The sequence below is a fragment of the Grampus griseus genome (assembly GCF_964374135.1).
Source record: "Grampus griseus genome assembly, chromosome: X".
Classification (NCBI taxonomy): Eukaryota; Metazoa; Chordata; class Mammalia; order Artiodactyla; family Delphinidae; genus Grampus; species Grampus griseus.
This window is the reverse complement of record NC_138999.1, coordinates 111,851,958-111,874,953: the sequence shown is the minus strand read 5'-3', so window position 1 is coordinate 111,874,953 and position 22,996 is coordinate 111,851,958. Positions and strand designations below refer to the sequence as shown.

At 43.3% G+C, this 22,996-nt stretch overlaps 1 protein-coding gene across 4 annotated transcripts in view; it reads right to left on the bottom strand.

Annotated features, from left to right (window-relative positions):
- ARHGAP36 (Rho GTPase activating protein 36) overlaps nucleotides 1-22,996 on the bottom strand; it is a gene marked incomplete at its 5' end in the record, with an annotated part of 154,607 nt that overhangs the window by 77,659 nt on the left and 53,952 nt on the right. For 2 of the 4 annotated variants that reach the window (XM_082681782.1, XM_082681783.1), the window contains one exon: nucleotides 21,569-21,650. The exons of the other annotated variants lie outside the window; for them this stretch is intronic. Of the gene's footprint in view, nucleotides 1-21,568; nucleotides 21,651-22,996 lie in introns of those variants that run through there. 4 annotated transcript variants of the gene reach the window in all.

The window sequence follows — 22,996 nt, the reverse complement described above, 5'->3', positions numbered from 1 at the left end:
ATAGATGTAGAAACTGAGGCTTAGAGACTTATGTGACATCCCCAAGGTCACACAACTGGTAAGTGGGGAAAATGAAGCTAGAACTGAAGTCCAAAAACTCCAAAACCTATGCTTTTAACCATTTCATGATATTGGATGCCTCCTCTCCAATCAGCCATGGGATTAGTAATTGATATTATTATATTCATTATATTAATATTATCTTTTATTAATATTGTCATTTACTGCTTACCAAGCACTTTGTATCCTTGTCTCCCTAAGTAGATTATAAGCTCCTTAAGAATGTGAACTGCCTTTTATTCTTATACATCAAGAGTGCCTAATACGGCTCTAAGAACTTAGAAGGGAAGTAAGGAAGGAAAGGACTAATATTTATTCAGTACACACTATGCCCAAGGCACTATCCTGAGCATTTTATATGCTTTATCTCATTAAATCTTCACACCCCTATGATGTAAGTGCTATTAGTATTCCTGTTACATAGCTGAAGAAACTGAGGCTTAAAGATTTTAAATGACTTGCTCAGAAAGAAGTCAGACACAAAAGAGTACATTCTGTATAATTCCATTTACATGAAGATTAAAACAGGAAAAACCGCTATATGGTGATAGGTGTTATAATAGTAGCTACCTTTCCAAGGGGTACTGACTGTGAAGGGGTATGAGGGAGTCTCCTGAGATGCTGGAAATATTCTACATTTTGATCTGGGAGATGCTGACATGGGTGTATGCCTATGCAAAAATTCATCAGGTGACACAGTTAAGATTGATGCACATTTTTGTATATAAGTTGTACTTCAATTAAAAACTTTAAAGTGACTTCCTTAGAGTACCATGATTAGTAAATGGCAGAGCTGAAATTTGAACCCAGTTCCATATATTATGGAAAAGATACCATGGAAAAACACGAAGGAACTTTTTGGCCAATCAAATACTTCAACTCTCATGCTTCCAAAATCCCTGCCTCCTCTCACTTCTGCCATTTTTATAAGTATCAGCTTGGTCCTCCTCTAGATAGTTTTCACTTCTCACAGCTTCACTAGGTGAACATGAACTGCGAGAACAGAATCCACTCAATATCTCACCCTCCAGCACCCTCCATGCCCCTCACTCAACACATGAGCTTCCTTTTAATTAAGAGAGCACATTTTAGTCCTCATGATACCAATAATTCAAGCAGAGGCATCTATCAAGTGGACTTTAGTAATTAAAAACTGGTGATATTGAAATAATTCTTCAGCTTACCTTCTAATGATTGGAGAGTTTTGCAACCATACACTGGAAGCAATAATAAACAGCTTCAATTTAGTTAATCTATTCAATTTCAACGTATTTATTGGTCAAAATATTCTGCAAAAGCCACTGTGCTGGGTCCAGTGAAGACTAAACAGATGACAATAACAAAGTCCCTGGGGAGCTCTAAATCAAGTGGGGGAGGTAGATGTGCACAGGTACCTCTGCTCTGCCAGAAGGTAGAATGTTCTTGTTAGCATTACACAGCTGCAAAATGCTATGGGAATTGAGGAGGAGAGTTGGCTTTAATGGTGGTAAGGTAGGGTGCATCATGGACGGCTTCTAAGAAGAGGTGGCTTTCAACTGAGCCATGAAGAATGGAAATTGAACTGGATAAAATCCTCAGCCTCATCCCTGATTTCTCTTTTTCTTTCTCTCATACCCTACATCCAAACTATCCACAGGTCTGTTGGCTGTGCATCCAAAACATATCTTGTTTAATCTCCAAAATATACAAGCAGCTCATGCAACTCCATATAAAAAAAACAAACAACCCAGTCCAAAAATGGGCAGAAGACCTAAATAGACATTTCTCCAAAGAAGATATACAGATTGTCAACAAACACATGAAAGGATGCTCAACATCATTTATCATTAGAGAAATGCAAATCAACACTATAATGAGGTATCACCTCACACCGACCAGAATGGCCATCATCAAAAAATCTACAAACAATAAATGCTGGAGTAGGTGTGGAGAAAAGGGAACCCTCTTGCACTGTTGGTGGGAATGTAAATTGATACAGCCACTATGGAGAACAGTATGGAGGTTCCTTAAAAAACTAAAAATAGAACTACCATATGACTCAGCAATCCCACTACTGGGCATATACCCTGAGAAAACCATAATTCAAAAAGAAGAGTCATGTACCACAATGTTCATTGCAGCTCTATTTACAATAGCCAGGACTTGGAAGGAACCTAAGTGTCCATCGACAGATGAATGGATAAAGAAGATGTGGCACATATATACAATGAATATTGCTCAGCCATAAAAAGAAATGAAACTGAGTTATTTGTAGTGAGGTGGATGGACCTAGAGACTATCATACAGAGTGAAGTAAGTCAGAAAGGGAAAAGCAAATACTGTATGCTAACGCATATATATGGAATGTAAAAAAAAAAAGGGTCATGAAGAACTTAGGGGCAAGATGGGAATAAAGACGCAGACCTACTAGAGAATGGACTTGAGGACACGGGGAGGGGGAAGGGTAAGCTGGGACGAAGTGAGAGAGTGGCACTGACGTATATATACTACCAAATGTAAAATAGATAGCTAGTGGGAAGCAGCCTCATAGCACAGGGAGATCAGCTCGGTGCTTTGTGTCCACCTAGAGGGGTGGGGTAGGGAGGGTGGGAGGGAGACGCAAGAGGGAGGAGATATGGGGATATATGTATACTTATAGCTGATTCACTTTGTTATACAACAGCAACTAACACAACATTGTAAATCAACTATACTCTAATAAAGATGTTAAAAAAAAAGAGGGAGATGGAAACTGAAAGTCAAAAAAAGAAACAAACAAGCAAACATATCTTGTCCAACCACTCTCTCCTCACTTCTACTAGTAACGCTGTGGACCAAGCTGTAATCGTTTATGACCTAGCCTATCACACTAACTTTCTAACTGGGTTCTCTCCTCCCACTTTTGCCTCTATGATTTTCTTCACCAGTGTTCACATATCTATTAAAAACATCAATCAACTGTCATTTGCCTACTTAGAAATCTTTTGTTGAGTTATGATTTTATTTAGAGTAAGATCTCAACTCTCTACTATGGCCTCCATGACCCTACCTGATCTGGCCCCTGCCTAGTTCTCTGACCTTGTCTCCTCCTCATCTCCTGGCTCAGTATGCTTCAGCCACACTGGCCTCTTTACATTTTCTGAAACTTGTTAAGCACGTTTCTGCATCAGGGCCGTTGCACTCTTAGTTCCGTTTGTTTGAAATGCCTCATCCCTCACCTTATCCAGGTGTCTGTTCATGTGTCACCTCTTCAGAGAGGTCCTCCCTGAAGTCTCCAGCTAAAACAGGAGTCCCCTCCACCGTTCTCTATGCCTTTGTCCTGCTTCATTTTTCTTCATGGCACTTATCGCTATTTGTCATTTGCTTATATAAATGTATGTCCGTGTATTTATCAACTGTCTTCCCCACTAGAATATAAGCTCCATTAAAGCAGGAGTTTTTGTCTGTTTTGCTCACTGTTAAATTTCTAATGCCCAGATCACTGCCTTGTACATAAGTAGGTGCCCAATGTATAACTGCTGAATGTGAAGTTAGAGATGGAAGAAAAATACATTCCCAGTGGAAAATTCATCCATTCATTCCTTCAAAACAGTGTAAGCTGCTGAGAATAAGGTATGTCAGAGAAGGTGAACCTGATAAATGTGGTCTCTGTCCTCACAGAATTTCCAGTCTAGTAAACAAGCAATTACAAACTGAGGAATAAATTCTTTGATAGGGATGAACACTGTGGACTGCAGGAGCACATGGGAGGCCCTCGCTACAATGACTAGTATAGTGACTGGCGCATGGTATTTCATTCTTTCATTTATTCATCTCTCAAACATTTGTTGAGTACCTCCTCTGTGAAAAACATGGTGCTTGTCAAAGGGAATTACATAGCTCACAGTCAAGTAGAGGAGATGTATGCTCACTGTTGGGATATAGAAAGATTAATGTGAAGGGTGGTGAAGAGAAAGGAGGCAAGAAGCTGGAGGCAAAGAGGCCTGGGAAGAGGCTGTTGCAATAATCCAGTCAAAAAGAATGAAGAGCTGGTTTGAGTCAGACGGTTTTGGGATGGACCCAACCTTGCCCATGACCAGTCAAGTAAGATATGGCCATTTTCCCCAAGACGCCCTTAACATGGCCTGAAAAACCCCATATCGGGCCTTTTTATTCTGTCTCCCCTCCCACCATTGTGCATGCTGGTTTCTCAATTGGGAGTGTTCCCATTAATCATTTCTGACATTTATTTAGCCCTACTGAGCAGTGAAGTGGAAGGGAGGTTGAAGGCAGGCGGGAGGCAGACCGGAGCCAAGAGGGGTGTGAGAGGAGGAAGGCCCCTCCCTTGAGCCAGCCAACGGGGACAAGAGAGCCTGACCAAGGGCCGAGTTTCCAGGGGCCCATTCCATTTCAGACGACTCATTTAGGCATTACTTTATTTATACCCCTGCCTCATTCCACACTGCCTTCTGATCTGATCTGTTGATCCCCTCCCCTCCCCTCACCCTTTCAAATTAAAGGTCACCAGGATAGGTTTCCTTGGGGGCCCAGGCTACACCTGTTTCTTGCACGTGCTCAAGTGGGAAAATGGCCAAGAACTAAATACAACCACTTAGTCGTTGGGGAGAAAACCGAGACCCAGAGAAGTTGACAAAACAGTGTGAGGACACACAGCCAGTAAATGGCTAAATCCTGATTTTGCCTAAATGTGAGCCTAGGTCTTCTGATATTCCTAGTTTGTAGACATTTTCTTACGGTTCCAATGACAGGAACTCACTTCCCAGTGGAGAGCTTTCCTAAATGGAGGAATGTCATTTCGTGGACAAAGAGGATTCACTTTACAAGTTGGGTTGCCTTCAGCTTTGCAAGTAGCTAGGCTTATAAGTGTGAGAGTGTGGGAAAGAGGTGCACACATGCCTATGCAGTGACTTCTGTCAGTTTCACACACACACATACATATACACACACACTCACTTCCCCACTCTTCAGCCACCCAGACAACTGGGCCCATTACTAGTGTAAAAGGCTCCTTTTTTGGGATATGATAACTATTTGAAGCCTGATTCCACAGTGATCTGTAGGGCCTCAAAGTGAGTGAGAGGTGACCTCATCATTTGAGCCCCTTCCTGTCCAACTGCAGGCCCCAGCCTCTCTCTTTCTCCCTCCCACTCCCTCTACTGTGTCATTTTGTCTGTCACACTCTGTTGCTCTGGTCTCTGCCACAATTTGTCCCTGTTTCTCTCCTCTATCTCTTGCTCTCTCCTCTTCCCTCTCTACCTCTACCTTTCTCTGTTTGCCATCTCTGTCTGTATCTCTCCATGGCTCTGTGTCTTTCTCTTTTTCTCTTTCGATTACATTATTTCTCTTACTTGTGCACTCCCTCTTTCTCTCTCTCTCCCCTTCCCTTACTCTGTCTTTTCCAAAAAGCCCTCAAAGAATCTCAGGCTTCTAAGCTGACTAGCCAGAACTGCCCTGTTCAGCTCTTAACTGGCTATCTTCCTTAATCTTTCCATAAAAATAAATCATGTTTCCAACTTAGATTAAAGGCCTTCTGGGAAAAAAAAAAACTGGGTCTTTGCTCCTGGGCACCCCCTCCCAGAACTTGGCATAGGGTTGAGAACATACCAGGTGCTCAGAGAATACCCATTCCCCTGCCATGGCCCACCCCATCGACTGTTCAGCAATCACAAGGCTATTCTTAACCCCAATACCTCCTCTTTGGAGATGAAATAATTCATGGCGGCTGGAAAGGAGAAGAGCCTCCCAGAGTGCAATGGGCACGTATGCTTTGAGAGGTCTTCAACCCTCCTTCCACCCCCAGCAGCGGCACATCATCGGTCCCAGGGCCTGGCCTCCTGGAGACAGAGTAGCTCATCATGAGCAAGGGTATTCTGGTCTGATTCCCACAATACCTGTCACCTCAGTCCCCTCACCATCCTGCTTACAGCTCTCCTCTACTCTCAGATCCTAATCTCAGTCTTGCTGCTTACTAGTTGTGTGAGCTTGTTTTACTGTCTGTCTCCCCCATTAGACAGTGGGCATCATGAAGGCAAAGTCGGTGTCTGTCATTTTATCATTATATCTTCAGCACCTAGCACGATGCCTGGCACAGTGGGCATGCAATATACATTTTCTGAATAAATCAGCAAATAAACCAATTATGCTCTGTAAATCTTGATTTTCTCTCCTGTGCAATGGGTGAAATACCAACCAGTACTTCCCAGGACTCTTAGAAAAGTGAAAGCCAATGACATATGTAAAGTGACGGGCATACAACAGGTGCTTAATAAATGTAAGGACCTTGCAGTGCTGTTGGGAGGACAAAATAAGATGACACATAGAAGAATGGCCAGCACAGTGCCTGGATAGAGGAGGCCCTCAATAAATGTCCATGCTCTTCCACATCTTTGCCACAGCCTGCAGCCAGAGTTGCAGGGTGGCCGACTGGGAGTGAGCCCCCTCCCAACTCCTTCTGGGAATGGGGGCTTGTGCCTTCTGGTGGTCTCTTTCAACAGCCCTAAGCAGGTGGACACTTGGGGGACTGTAATCCCCAAGGCCCTTTCTTCAGCCCCTGCCCAGCCTTTCCTGGCTAATTAGATGAGTAACGGTGTTTACTGTCTCTGGCTGGGCAGCTGACGGATGGTTGAGGCTGCAGATCATTAACCTTTCCCGGGTTCCCAAATGTTCTCATTAAGGAGCCCTGTCCTATGTCTTTTTCCAGCCCCAAGCTGAGGGCTGAGGGGCTGGCTGGCAGGGTGGGACGTGACTGCAGTGGTTCTGGAGAGTTCTATGCTACAGCCTCAAGGATTCTGTCTGCTCTTTTTCCCCCTTACCCATTCCTTCAGAAAGCCTCCTCCCAGAGATATACTCGGGAAACCCCCACCAATAATATATCATCTTTCTTGCACCCCTGTATCTCACCAGAGTGTGAGGATAGATTTGGGACTGAAGGGCTGCTTGAAGGACCCTCAGAACTCCAGGATGTAGATAATACAGCCTCAAAAAAGAATAGATACATGTATATGCATAACTGAATCACTTTGCTGTAAACCTGAAACTAACACAACATTGTTAATCAACTACACTCCAATATAAAATTAAAAATTAAAAAAATAGAGACTCAGGACACTTGAGGCTTACCCTAATTCTGCCTCTAATTAGCTCTGTGACTTCAGGCAGACTACCTTGCCTCTCTTGCCCTGCTTCCCTACCTTTGGAAATGAGACTCTGCTCTTGAAGGGCTCTTCCAGCTCTTGGGACCTCCATTTCAGAGGCAGGGGTGATGGCATGTTACTATAAGACAGGACTCAAGAGATGAAACTCGCAAATGGCGGTCCCACTCCAGTCCACCAGCCTATCTAGTTTTTATCTAAGGGGACTTTTTACTCCCTTGATGCTCCTTAGAAGGTTTCTATGCAGGATCACCTGTGCTCCCAGAGGCATAACACATGATGAGACTATAAGGAAGTGAGTGCAAAAAGCTGGTGGTCAGGATTACTATGGAAAGTAGTGACTGGTTTGGGGAAGCTGAGCATGTGGCAGGACAGGGTTTGGAGGACAGTTGTAAACAAACAAATAAACAAATCAATCAATTCTCCAAGTACTCATGGCAGAAATATGCCTCCAGGTTCTGTATATGATTAGTTGCTTAACCTTTCTGGGCCTTAGTTTCTTTAACTGTAAAATGGCAATAATAACAACCAGAGTGGTCTAGAATATTCAAATGAGACAAGGGATATAAAACTCCTAGTTCAAAGTCTGCATTTTCCCAAAGGGAGTCAGAACTCGTCCCAGTTTATCTTGATCAAGCCATCTCCTTCTCACTGAAATTGAAGGGGCAAAATTTTAGCACAGTTTTTCTCAACTTTTCCCCACTAGTCAGCCACAGAGGCTTGAAATACCCCCCAGAAGGGTCATTCTTTGAGGAACTATGGTACATGTGTATTTTAGCTGTGTAAAGCTAAATTTTATCAGAGAGGAAAATGGAATGGAGTGAGCTAACACCTTTGTAGGAAGTTTATCTTATTAGTCTTTTAGTACCCAGAACACAGTGATGGGATCTAAACTAGAGAAGTGCAAATAACTAAGACAAGAGTCATGCAAAGGCTGAAAGAAGACATTAAAGGAGGAAATCCTCTTTGGTTTTCCTTCTTCCTCTCCCCTCACTGTATCTAATCCATTATGGAGTCCTATCTACCTCTTTGAATAGCTCATTTATCTTAAACTCAGTATGTCCAAAACTGAACTCAGTCTCACACCCAACCTGCTGCTCCTCCCTCAGTGCTCCAATGGCACCACCATCTACTGTAAGTTGCACGTAAGACACTTGGCTATGTCTTTCACTAATTCCTCTCCCTATAGTTCATGGTCAATCTCCAAACCCAATATATTCCACATCCAAAATATGTCTCCCATCTCCCCACTTCTTTCTGTCTTCATTCCCAATGCCCCAGCTGTACTCCAGGTCAGTTGAATCGGAATCTTGGGAGGTAAGACTCAGAAGTCAGTATTTTTTAAAACTCCCCATATGAGTCCAACATGTAGCCAAGGACAAGAACCACTGCTCTAAAATAGATAGTTAGTGGGAAGCAGCCGCATAGCCCAGGGAGATCAGCTCGGTGCTTTGTGACCACCTAGAGGGGTGGGATAGGGAGGGTGGGAGGGAGACGCAAGAGGGAAGAGATATGGGGACAAAGTATATGTATAACTGATTCACTTTGTTATAAAGCAGAAACTGACACACCATTGTAAAGCAATTGTACTCTAATAAAGATGTTAAAAAATAAAGAACCACTGCTCTACACATTATCCAGAGTGATATTTTCAAAAATATAAATCATACCCTGTCACTCTCCTGCTGAAAACCCTTTATTGGATTGCCATTGCACTTGGAATAAACTTCAAGCTCTTTCCTATGGCCTACAAGACCCTTTGAAAGATGGTTCCTGTTGATCTCTCTAACAGTATCTGTATCCTCCCCTATTTTTTCTTACATTTCAACCATATTGGCTTTCTTTCTGTACCTCCTATACACAAAATTCATTCCCATCTCAGGGACTGGCACTAACTGCCTCAATATTCCCAAGCTCAAAGACCAACCTTGAGGTCCCTGATCCACTTCAAAGAGAGAACTGTCTTATCTGTACAAGGGAGCAAGGTAAGTCCAAAAACAGTGAAGAAGCTTGGATTTTCCCTTGAACTTTTCTCCACCCCTTCTCCATCCAGTGCTCCACCATATCATCTGAGCTGATTTGTACAGTGTTTACCATACTATCTGTCACTGGTTTGAGGGCCCTGTGCTGGGCATTCCCATCTCTCCTAATAGTTTTACACTATGCAACTTAGTTTAAATGGCCATCCAAAATGCAAATTAAAACCACAGTGAGATACTACACACACACACACACACACACACACACACACACATCAAAATGGCTAACATTTAAAACAAGAAAATCAATAGCAAATGTTGGCAAGGATAAGGAGCAACTGGAACTCTCATACTCTGCTAGTGGGAGTAAAAATTCATATAACCACTTTGGAAAATTGTTTGGCAGTACCTAAGAAAGTGAAAAAATACATACCCTATGATCCAGCTATTCTATACATAGGTATATAGAGAAATGAGTGCATATGTCCACCAAAAACATGTACAAGAATATTCATAGCAGCAACATTATTCATAATAGCTCCTAACAGTAAATAACTCAGGTATCCATCAACAGTAGAATGAATAAGTAAAATGTGCTATATTCATACAATGAAATGCTACAAATATGACAAAGAAAGAAAAGAAAGAAGAACTACTGGTACGCTCAACAATGTGGGTGAACTTTACAGACATAAGGATGAGAGAAAGAAGGCAGACACAAAAGAGGACATTGAAGAATAAGCAAAACTGATTGATGCTGAGAGAAGTCAGACTAGTACAGGGGTTCTTAAAGCACCAGAAGCACCTGAGAACTTGTTATAAATGCAAATTTATGGGCCCCACCCATATCTACTGAATCAGAATCTCTGAATATAGGGCCCAGGCATCTGTGCTTTAACAAGTCCTCCAGATGATTCTGGACTAGTGGTTACCTCCTGGGGGAGTATTGACTGGGGAAGGGGCATGAGAGAGCCTTCTATGGTGCTTGAAATATTCCACAGTACCCAAGACAATAGGTACTATTATATAAAAAGAGAGGACAAATTCAGAAAGGAATGGGGGGGGCTGGGGTGTGGAAATCGGACATGGAGCAGCTGAGGGAATTAGAAGTGGCCGGGGTCAGGAGTGGAAGACAGTATCTCCAACTAGTGCTAGTTGCATTTGCCAGGCTGGTGCTCTCCATTTGAGCTCAGCTGCCTCCTTGTTCTCCAACCCCCACCATCAAGCCTGCAGAAGCCCCTCCACTCAATTTGTTCTACCCACAGAGTAGTACTTGACCATGGGCCCTAGTTGCTGACCTCTCTACCTTTGAAAGTTTCTTCCCAATTCATAGAACTCTCATCTCCTTAATGGGATGAGCCAGTTCTGTTCCAAGAGCCATTTCATTTGGCTGTGGCTCTGGGTGGCGATGGTGGGAGGAGTAAGACATCTCTCTGAGTCTGCCAGAGTCATTATTTTCCTGTCCATTTTATCAGTCCACTTACTTTAAAAGACTGTCAGGAAGAAGATGAAGTACCTAACTGGGGTGCTGTGTCCAAGGTGGACTGCTAAGGTGCATATCCACGCTGACAGTGACCTGGGAGCTGGCCCAGGAAATTCACAGCACTCAACAGGTTAGGAGCTGGTCGACGTTGGGGACCTAGAACTGTGGATGATTCAAACTACAAGGACCTTAGAGGGTTTCTGGTCTACCCTCTCATTGGGTTCATGGGAAACTGAGGTCCAGGAACATACAGCAAGCTAGTGGCTCCCAGGAAGGATGCTTAATAAATGTTCCAGGTACATCATCCATGTGTCTCCCAAATGAAGACCATTTGGAAAAGTGACTGCAGTTTCAGCTCCTATCTGAAAGCTTGTCTTTTTCTTAGCAAAGGTTGTCCTTCAGAGCAATGGATTTGTGATTGGAATGTTTCCTTATTGAAAACGTGCTTTATTCCTAGAGAAGGAGTTTCCCTCTAGAGCCCTAAGAGTTGAAGATGCTTACCTCAGGGACCAGAAGAGGCAGGGCCACATGCTGCAAAATGGGCTGACTCTCCCAACGACCTTATTCACACCAGTACTGGGCCCTAAAGTTTGGATTGGAGCAGGCTGATGCTCATTCTTTAGTTCGTCTGTGCCTCATGCTGCACTGTGAACAATGGCTCTTCTTGCCGTGAGAAACACAGAGTTCTCTACTTGGAGAACTCTGATCTGATGAGGGACAAAGAGATTGCATGGTGTGGTAGAAAGATTATCAGACCTAAAAGCAGAGAGACAGGGATTTACAGTCCCAGCTCTATCATTGATTAATCATGAGATATTGGTTAAATCATATCATCTCCCTCAGTCCCAAATTCTCCACCTCTAAGATGGAGATCATGTTATCTACTTTCCGGAGTTGTTGTATAGATAAAACAGTGCCCATAGAGTACTTCACATGGGGCTAGGCAATAAGTAAAAACTCGATAAATGATATGTTGTTTTTTATTAGCTAAGTAATCTTAAGCAAGTCCTTCCACATCTGGAGCCATCAGGTTCCATATAATATTTCAAATGGAGATGATAGTATCTACCAGGTAGGGTTGTTATGACAATCACATGAGGTCATGTTTCTAAAAACGCCTTGCAAGATACCTGGTGCATGGCAGGCACTCAACCCCTGTCCACTGAATTCGAATAGAGACCAGAGAAAACATATACCTAGGTAGGGGTTGGGCAGGGAGGGCCTAAGCCACTGGTTTCCCAAAAGCAAGGGTCTCAACATTCAATTAGAAGAGCTGGTAATTGCAGAGCCATCAGTGCTGGGTCATTTTATCTTGAAGACAGGAAGCTGATCAGGGCTTGTTAAGAGAAGATTTTATCCAGCAGCACCAGCTTGTTCAACATCAGTTCCTGTCACCTGGATTTTTCTCTGTTTCTCAAGTTCCCTGGGGGACTGTGACTGAGTTTGTTTTGGAAAGACAGGAAGAACAGAGTCCAGGACACAGACTGGCCACAACTGGATGCCTTGATTCTATTCCTTGGACTATGGCAGCTTAGACTGACTCCTGCGGAGGGATGGGGAACATTCGGGCAAGTGGAATAAATAGACCACCTTTAGACAGCAAGAGAAGTGCTGGACAGGGGGCCTGAAAAACCGCTTTGGGAGCATAAGGAGGGCACCAAAATGTCTGCTTGGGAGGGACAGGAAGGACTTCCCAAAGAAGGGCACACTTGAGCCTGGCTTTGAAGGATGAGTAGGAGTTCAACAAGTAAGACTAGGGAAAAGAAACTGTATACAAAAGCAGGGAGAAGTGAAATAGCATGGCGTATTTGGATAAGGGATTCAATGAGGCTCAAGTGAAGACTGGGAGGAGTGGACAGAGGGCTGGACAGGAAGAGGATTATGGATTTCCTTAGAGGACAAAACAAGGAGTGTGCATTTGATCTTTAAAGAAATAGTGAGTATGAAGTTTTCAGCTGGGGCACAGTGACATGATCAGACTCGTGTTTTCGAAAGCTTATCTGGCTACACTGTGGAGAATGGGCTGCAGGAAGGAGAGACAGAGGCATGGCAACCAGTTAGGAGGCCATTATAATATCTAGGTGAGAAACAATGAAGGTCTGTTCTAGGGAAGAGGCAATGTGAGGCAACAAGGATAAAGAAGAGGAAGTAGACCTTGGTGATCGGTTGAATGTGAGGGTTGAAGGAAAGCAGGGGTGAGGATGACTCTGAAGTTTATAGTTTAAGAAAGTGAGGCATTAACAGTGATTGAGATAGTAATGTACGGTGGGGGGGTAAAGAGTTATGTCGAGTTTAAGGTATACAAAAGATATCTAGGTGAAAAAAACAAAGGATACTATTTATTTTCTATTTGTCCAGCATGGTATATTATCTATGGCTCTTTTCTTGAGATATTATTGACACATAATATATGTAAGTTTAAGGTGTACAGCATGATTATTTGATATTTTGTATATATTGCTAAATGATTACCACGATAAGGTTAGTTAACTCCTTCATCCTCTCACATAATTATCTTATTTGTTGTGGTGATAACATTTAAGATCTACTCTCTTAACAACTTTCAAGTATATAATATAACATTGTTAGCCATAGTCACCATGCTGTACATCAGAAACAACCCTATGAGGTAGACACTATAATTACTCCCATTTAATGGATGAAGAAACTGAGGCCCAGAAAGGTTGAGTGACTTGCCAAGTCTAGTGTGACAAATACTTCAAGTATTTGTACTTGATCATTCTGCCAAGAGAGACGGACAAATCCTAAGGACAGGTCCCATCATACAAACCTCTGAGGTACCTATCACTGTTCTGTAAATGGCCACCCAGAACCTAAACTGGCGCTGTGCCAATTTCCAAAGTCATTTCCTATCATTCAATTTGAAACAACTTCTGGGGGCTCATCTGGGTAAAGATACATTCTAGCCTGGGAGGCTCTATGTCACTTGACAATTGACCACAGAAAAGACCCTCAGATGCCCTTCCACCTGACCAATATCTAGAGGCTTTCATGGAGTACCGTAGCTTCTCCCATTCACTCTGGACCTGGGCCCAGACCCATTCCCAGTGGCTGCTAGGAAGACAATCATAGTCACAGAAAACACACAGGCATGGCACCATTTATAAAGAAGCGTGGACGTGTTGGGAGCTTTTAGAACCCAGGGGAGGTATATCAAGGGAAGACTTCTGGAATTGTGGTATTTTGCCCATTTGCCTTTTTCCCAGTTTTAGACACCTTTCCTTGCAAGAGACATCCCTTCAGTGATTACCCCATGAATGGCCTTTCTTGGCTTTGTTCTTTATTTGCCTCCTATCGACCACTTCCATCCTCAGGGGCTTTTCGGAGTCACTCCAAAACCTCTGTGGTTTTAATTAACCAAGTGGTTTGGTGCCATCAGCCTCCTTCCATCAATTTATTAGTCATTTCCTTCTTGGGCTCATTAATGAACATACTTAATAACACTGTTTCCAGCCCAAAGTCTCTGGAGCCCTCCTCCCCCCGCCCCCCACAATGCCTTTCTCCTTGCCAGGAACTTCTGGACATTCATACCTTTGCCCTTTCCTTCGGTACCAGTTTGAAATTCATAAATATGAACTTACTCTCCAGTGTTGGAGAGGAGTCTCTGGGCATGTGTGTGGGTGTAGAGATGCATATGCATGTGCTAGAGAGAGAGAGGTTGGGTAGAGGGAGTCTGAGAGAAACAGACATAAAGAGAACAACAGGGAAAGATAATGAAAAATTTTCCATAACAGGGTTTTTATCCACAGGCTTTTTGAAAATCAGTCAATTACATATAATGCATATCCTTTATACCCTCATCCTCAACCTGCTCTCAGTAGTGTCACTGTGCCACCCCCCACAAACCATGAATCACAGCCTCATAAAACGTCATAAATGGAAGGGGCCTTAAATACCAGCTAGCAAAAATTCCTAATTGTTCAGATGAGAAAATTGGGGCTCGTAGGGGGCCAGGCTATTATTCACCGGAGGTTACCCTGGAGGCCCTCAACCACCTTCCCCAGTTGAGTGTGAGAGGTATTAGACAGGCTGTTGGCTGTTGACACCAGAAAACACACACACACACACACACACACACACACACACACACACACACACACACAGCCATCTTCCATCCAGACTCCAAGAGCAAATCCCTGCTCTGGGGTTAGGAGAACAGACTTAGGAGCCTGCTGTTTGGGTACAAATCTTAGCTCTGTAAGTCATTGCATCAGTTTCCTGGGGCTGATGTAACAAATTACCACAAGCTGAATGGCTTAAAACAACAGAAATGTATTCTCTCCCAGGTCAGGAGGCAAGAAGTCTGAAATCCTGATGTTGGCAGGGTTGGTTCCTTTTGGAGGCTGTGAGGAAGAAACTGTCCTATGCCTCTCTCCCAGCTTCTGGTGGTTGCCTATTATCCATGGTGTTCGTTGGTTTATGGACACGTAACTCCAATATCTGCTTCCATCTTCATATGGCCTTCTCTGTGTTTCTTTGTGTCCCCTCCTCTTCTATAAGGACATCAGTCATTGAAGTTAGGACCCACCCTAAATCCAGTATGATTTCATCTTAAGATCTTTAACTAATTATATCTGCAAATAATGTCACATTCTAAAGTTCCAGGTGGACATGAGTTTTGAGGGACACTATTAACTCACTACAATCATGAAACATCTCTGAGCCTCAGCTTCCTCCTCTATAAAATGGTAATAATAATACCCCTCATATTCCTTATTTGAGGTTTTGAAGATAAACTAAGTTAATAGGTGGTAAAGCACTCAGAACAGTGCCTGACACGTAGTAAACACCATACTGGCATTCCAGCCCCATTGAATCCTAAGGTTTGTGGAAAATTCTGGTATTTTTCTTTCTTTTCCTTTCCTTTCTTTTTCTTTCTTTCCTTCTTCTTCTTTTTCTTCTCCTTCTCCTTCTCCTCCTTCTTTTTCTTCTTCTTCTTTTCTTGGTAAACTTTATATCTCCTAGTCTGAGAACAGTGTTTGGCATATAATATGGGTTCATTAAATATTTGTGAAATGAATACATGGGTGTTTTCAAATCACACCCAAGGGAAGCCCATCTCCACAAGCTGATGGAACCCTGGAGGATTTGCCCACACATTTCTCCAGCTGGAAAAGCCAGAATTTATCCAGTCCCTTGGGGAAACAACTGAAATGGCATGGGGCTTGTTTGGGGGTGTGTGCAGGTTTACAAACACTGATGAAGGGTACCCCTGGGCCACACACAGCACTAGGGGAGGCCACAGATTAGGGATGTTTGAATCACTTATCTCTGTGGGTACAGCTACAGCTATTGGGGTGGAAGGAGAGACGGAGAGGGGAGGCAGGCAGGCACCAGCTGCTGGATGACCGGGTCAGTGAGTGCCAGCAGGTCTCTAAATACAATTCCCCAAAAGGGTTCTGGGGACATTGCTAGCGGGGCTAAGAGAAACAGTCATGGAGATCCCTAAGAGCTGTGTCTTCAGTTGGATATTCTCACCCAAAGGATGCCCTTACTAGGAAAAGTGCCTGGCAGGGGCTGAGCCAGCTGCCCAGCTGTCCCACAGGGCTCAGCTACCTTTCACTCCCTCCCCTCTGGGCAGGAATTTGTTCCTGGAGTTTAAGTGGAAGATGCCTGTGTGTGTGTGTGTGTGTGTGTGTGTGTGTGTGTGTGTGTGTGTGTGGTGTTCATGTACCTGTTTGTTGGGGGGAGAGGTGTTGCTCTCCAGGGCAGAAATGTGTAATCTAAGCCAGTTTCCAAGTCCAAAGCTAGCAGGAAAACTGAGATCCAAAATTAGCACACTGTCCTGAAGCCTTAGCTTGAATATATAAGGGTATACATGACAGGGGCTGGCCAGGGTGGGCACGGGGGAGAGGCAACAGGGAACCTGGAATTGGGTCACCCTTAGTAGGAATGCAGGTCCACAAATCCATCCCCCCACCGTCTTTCCTAGGACAGGATGCACTGCGAGACAGTCAGTTGAGAGACAGTAGCTAAGGTTTGGAGCTCAGTGCCTGACCTGATTGGGAATTCAGTTGGTGGCCAGGGTAAGGACTCAGAAATAGCTAACATTTATTGAGTATGTACCAAGTGCCAAGCACTATGTTAAACTCTTTACAAACACTCCATTTGTTCCTCAGAATCTTCCTGAGATAGTTATCAATGGTATCCCACTTTTTCAGTAAAATATCTGAGGCTTAGAGGGCACACAGCTAGGAAGTGTTAGAGCCAGAATCAGACCCTAAGCAGGTTGACTCCAAAACCCATGATCTTAACCATTAAGCTGTATTGTCCTCAGAATATGGCCCATTCTGAGGCTGTGACCAATGCTGGGGGTTTGGTGTTCAGACAAATTTGGAGCTCTGCTTATTCGTGATTAGTATTCTGCCAGTGTCTCAGTTTTTGATTAATCGCTGCATCAAAAATGTAAGAATTATATGTGAGATGGCGCCCCCTTGTGGGTAGAGTGGTGGTAGCAAGTAAATAAGGTATTTTTGAAGATTTTTTCTTTATGGATGTTTTCTTTCCTGGGTGTGTGGTTGGGCCTAGGCTGTTTGCAGTCCCAGGAGGGCTGACCGATGAAAAGAACATAGTTGTCACAAAACTGCTGAGAGAAAGGCCTTAAAATGAGCCGAACTGAAGACAAGGGTCTGAGGCATCTAATGTGCTTAAAACCAAAGATGTTAAAAGGGAATTGAGAGAAGAAACCAAGAGATCAGCCTCAGTTTCTCAGGGAAACTGAGAAAACAGAAGTGAAAGAAAACCTGGTCGGGAAACCCGTAGGTCACACCTGTTAAGATAATAACCTTATGCTCTTATCAATCAATAAGTGTTTATAATATTGTGTTACTAATGGTAATAGTTCTAATTTACGGAATTCCTACTATGTGATGGGTTTTAAAATATGCAATCCTAGTAAAAATCCTGCACAGTACAAATTATTCTTTCCATTTTATAAGTGAGGAAGCTGAACCTCAAAGGATAAGTGATTTGAGAAAGCCACACAGCTAGGAAATAGCAGTACCTGGATCTAGACCCAGATCTGTCTGGCTTCAGAGCCCAGGCTTTTTCTATTGTACAATATTTCCCCTTAAATTGTCATTAGCATCTGCTAATTCTGTCACTCTTTTAAGTTTCAAATGGTATTTATTACATGTCTTCCAGGTGCCTGGCACTAATCTAGACTTATTTAATTCTCACAACAACCCTATGAGGCAGGCACTATCATTATTTTCTTTCTACAGATTAGGAACCTGAAGCACAGAGAAGGTATGTAATTTGCCAAAGGTCACACAGCTGGCAAATGGCAGTATCAATATATTCTAATATATGTCTGTCTGACTTGAGGAGCCATGTTCTTAGCACACTCATATACTGCCTCTCCAGAGATACAGCAGACTCCCCAAAGGCCTCAAAGCACATTTCATTCTGTAGATGTCCTCAGAGTCAGCTTGAGGAACTGAGTGACCAGATCTGCGATATCTAATATAGTGCCCTCTCCTACCCCTTCTCTCTGTATTTCCTTACCCGACTTCACTTGTCTTCACATCACGTATCACTTGCTGATATTATGACTTCTACACTTTTGTTCTTTGTCGGTCTCTCCCACCAGACTGTGAGCTCCTTGAAGACAGGGACTTTGGTTGGCTTGCTCTACACTCAGCCCATAGGATGGTGTCTGGAACATGGCAGGTGTTCAGAAATGTGGACAGGCTGAATCTGAGCCCACAGGTTCTTCTCCTGGACTTCTCTGACGACCTCTCTTTTAGGTTGAAACTGAACTGGACAGATTTTTCTGAAGGCCACCAGTGACCTACATGTCACCATAGCCAGAATATATTTTAATCCCCCAATTATTGGACCTCTCAGTAGCATTTGGCCCAGTTGACTTCCCCATTATTCATTCAACAAATATTTCTTGAGCATCACCTAGTGGTTAAGTGCACAGACTGAAGCCAGACTGCCTGAGCTTGAGTCTCCGCTCTGTCACTGGTTAGTTGTATGACTCTGAGCAACATACTTAACCTCTCTATACTTTCATGTCCTCATCTATCAAAATGAAGATAATAAGAGTATTCATCACATTCAGTTGTTGGTGACAATTAAATGAGCTAATATTTTTAAAGCTCTTAGAATATACGATGTATGTATTTGTTAATTAAAATAAAGTCATAGCAGCTATGGGGGATATAACAGTGACCAAAATAGATAAACAGTCTGCCCTCGAAGCTTACCATCTAGTAGGAGAGATAGAAAATAAACAAAGAAATCCATAACTTCGCTGCCTCCTTCGCTTCTATCTAGCCATTAAATGTTGAAATTCCTAGACAATCCTTTTCTCTACCCCTTCTATTCATTCCTTCTTTCTTTCTCTCTCTCTGCCTTTCGCAACACCCTCTCTCTTTCTCTCTCTCTCTCTTTCTGTCTCTCTGTCTCTCTGTCTCTCTCTCTCACACACCCACCACCAGTGATCCCATCCATCTATTGTGTTCAGAGCAGAGCAGCCTGGCCCTGGCTTCAGACTGCCTCTGCTTGAATCTTGTCTCTGAAATTTACCAGCTGCTTGATCCTGGATAACTCATTTACCTTCTCTGTACCTCAGTTTCTTCATCTTTAAAATGAAGATAATAAAACATCAACTTCATAAGGTTACCATGAGGATTAAGTTAGAGTTGTTAATCCACATAAATCTCTTAGGACAGCACTGACACATAGTGAGTACCTAATAAACGTTAGCTATTTTTATCTATATGTTAGAGTCCCAAATCTCTCCTCTGAGTTCCAAACCACATATCCATCTGTTTTCTTGGCATCTCCAATTGGACATCTTGAAGACACCTCAAACTCGATATATCCAAAAGTCAAGCTCATGACCCCTTCACACATCGCAAACTAGTCCTCTTCTCTAGCTGTTGCCTTCATGAATAACACCATCAACCACACAGTTACACAAGTCCTATCCTTGTCCCTTCCTCTCACTCAGTCCCCATAGCTAATCCATCAGTTAGTCCTGTACCAACGAGTGTAAGGAGTTTAGCATCATGGCTAAGAACAGAAACTTTGAAGCCAAACATGGTTAAAATCCTAGTTCTACCACTTATTAGCTGTGTAGCCAGCCCTCCCTGAGTCTCAGTTTCTTCACCTGCACAATAGGGACAATAATGGTATATATCTCATTGGATTGTTGTGAGGCTTAAATGATTATCAATGTCTTAGAACAGTGCCTAGGATATGGAAAGCACTCAATAACTGCTATTTGTTTTTTAAAAATTAATGTGGGTTTTTTTTGGTAGCTGTAGCCTTGTGACCATCCCTCCATGTGTTTCTTTCTTCTGTAGAAGTAGAACTGCAGGAAATGAATGTGTGAAATGCTAGTGGTGAAATCTGTATGGTAAAGCCACAGGTGACCTTAAATCAAACAGAACAGCACAGATGGCACAGACCCTCATCTATATTCCATATTTGTTAGAGGGAGATTGGTTCCGACCTGGTACATGGTGAACCCTGTCACTTAGAGGAGACAGAAGCCAGCCCAGAGTAAAATGACTTGAAACTTTAATTCAAAGTGAATTTAATTTAATTTATTAAATGAATACCTACTATGTGATAGACACTGGGGGGATAAGTGAATCAAACCCAGGCCTGTCCTCAAAGACATCACAGGATCTGAAGACTCGACAAGAACTGTGGAGGTTTCAAGGCACAGCGCCACTCCCCCCGGCCCCCGACAGGCCATGACCTAAGTGAGTCACTGAAGATTGCTCAGCACCAATTCCCTCATCTCTGCAATTGGACAATTGCTGGACAAATATCTCTATTAAAAACCTCACTTATCTGCTTCAGAACCCCTGCCCTGAGAAACAGATCACAATCCCAAATCTTGAGTCACACAGGCCAAGGGTCAAGTCCCAGCTTTGCCACTTAGTAGCTGAGTAACTTGGAGGTAGTCATTAAACCTCCTTAAGCCTCATTGCTTCATTTGTACAATAGAGTTAATAATAGTACCCACCTCACAGAACTGTGGAGGAGTAAAAGAGCTCATCCATACAAAGCAGTGAAAACAGTACAAAGATTAAGATCTTCATTGCTATTGGCCATTATCCTTAACTACAAGTATACACAAATACTCTGAGAAGGAATGGAAAAGGCCATAAGAATGTTCATATCTTGAAAACAGGGAAAAATGTTCACAAGAGAAAATATTGTCTAATGTGCAAAAGCTCTGATCACAGCCCAGGTTTATTACACAGTACCCAGCTGGTCATAACAGGGCTCCCAGTGTGAAAAGTGGAGCTAACATAGGGGCTTAAAATAATGAGATTAGAGGTCAGAAAGTCCTGGCTTTGAACCCTACTTTGTATTCCAAGGGCAGCTTTCTAGAGGTGACAGATTTTTTCCACACTAGTTTACAGTTCAGATATGCTGTCATTAGGGAGAAAGTGGCCCTGGGTTGGGGGTCTCGTGGCGAATATAACCAGGATTTTCAGACTTCTTTGGTGGTGGGACAGGAATAGCATGGTTTTTCACTCAGTTTTGTTATGGTTATTGTTTTGTTTGTTTGCAAGAAGGCAGTGTAGGGTAATTGCTATGAGTATGGTCTCTGGAGCCAGACTACCTAGGTTCAGATTCCAACTCTGCCACTTACTTGCTCTGTGACCTTGGGCAAGTTACTTAGCTTTTCTGAGCCTCAGTTTCACCATTTACCTAATAGTAATAATAATATACCTCACAGGATTGCACTGAGGATGAAACAAGATCCCATATATAAAAATCATCTAGTCCCATGTCTGGCACTGAATTAGCTGACAGCTCTACCATGCAGATGAGGTACTGAGGAGGGGGAAGGCTGACAAATCGTCTTCACCCTAAAGCCTGTCCTCAATAGTGCTTAAAATTCTATGAGTACAGCCTCATACCTTCAGTTAATTTCTTCAGATGTTTTCTATCGAAGGCAAATACACCTGGAAGAAGCCACACCTCAACTGGAACCAAACTGAGTAGAGATTGGGTGAATGGCAGCTAATGGTCAGGCACAGAGCTTGGGGTGGTCACCAAGGAGAGAGGGACCCTGAAAAGAGGTAAGCTGGTATCAGAAAAGAACTTCACCAACCTCTCAACAGTACGTGCAGATGCCCTGGGTGCTATGAGACAATTGGAAGGGTCCCTGTGCTAGGTGAAGGTCCAGGTACCCACTTGCCAAATTCATCGCTTGTAAAATTATGAGATGGAGTGATAATGTGCAATATTTCCCTCTACATGTGCAGAGTTTTCTTAATCAGCTTGTCTTTGCACCATTAATTTTTATTGCTTGTTCTCTCCACACCCCCAGTAGCTCTGCCAATGGGCACATCAGCCTGGCATTTCCAATCTTATTCCTACAAAGACTATTTCCAAAAACTTGCATTGTACTCACCCCTAACTCTGGTAGGTCCCAAGTAAGCAGAATTTTGTTCAACTAGCAGTTTTTAGATGTTCCTGGGATCCTTTCTGACAGTGGAAGGAAAATGGGCTGACTAGCTAGGGATTTCTAAGTTTGAACCTCAGTGTTGCTGTGATCTTGGCAAAGTTGCCCAATCTCTCTGAATCTCAGTTTCTTCATCTTTACAGTAGGTATCATGACACCCACTGCAGATGATTGCTGTGAGGATGAAACAGTATGGCATGTGTAAATATGCCCTTCTCAGAGACTGCCCCTTCTAGGTTCTGGAATCATTTAGCATGTAATGGGGGATGAATAATGGATAGGGGGCAGTGAGCAGAGCCTGGAGGGAAAAGGGGAATAATAAAAAGAGGTGCAGGTGTGAATAGAGGAGTGATGGGGGAGTGAACCACCTGATAGTTTCCATGTCCCCTGTGAAAGAAGAGAAGCCACTGAGTGCAAGAAGGTGGGGGTGGGCAGGAGGCTGGAGGAAACTCGGGATCAATCGTTAGTGCTATTTTCACATGTTGATTGATATAGCTGTTGGCCCCTCACTCCAGTGGCCTCACTGCCCACGGCTCTAGACATTTCCTTCTGCTCCAGAAAACCTGCTTGGACTAGGCACAGCATGGATACTCCATGACAAACATGGCACATGTAGCCGCTACTCTTCCCAATTGCCTTGTCCCAAAGATTAACTTGGCCCCACCCAGAGCTCTTCCAGACACCTTGTATGCTGTGGCTTATCATGAAGTTTTCTCTTCCACTGTCCTAATGTCTATGAATGCAGTGAACAATGAGCAGGTCTGTTTGGACTGGAAGCTTCCTGAAGGTAGGATCACGCTGGTGTAGTTCTCTCCATGGAGAAGGCAGAAGCACAGAGACTCCTTGACAGCACTGCCTCCTGTCATCCTCTTTTCTACAA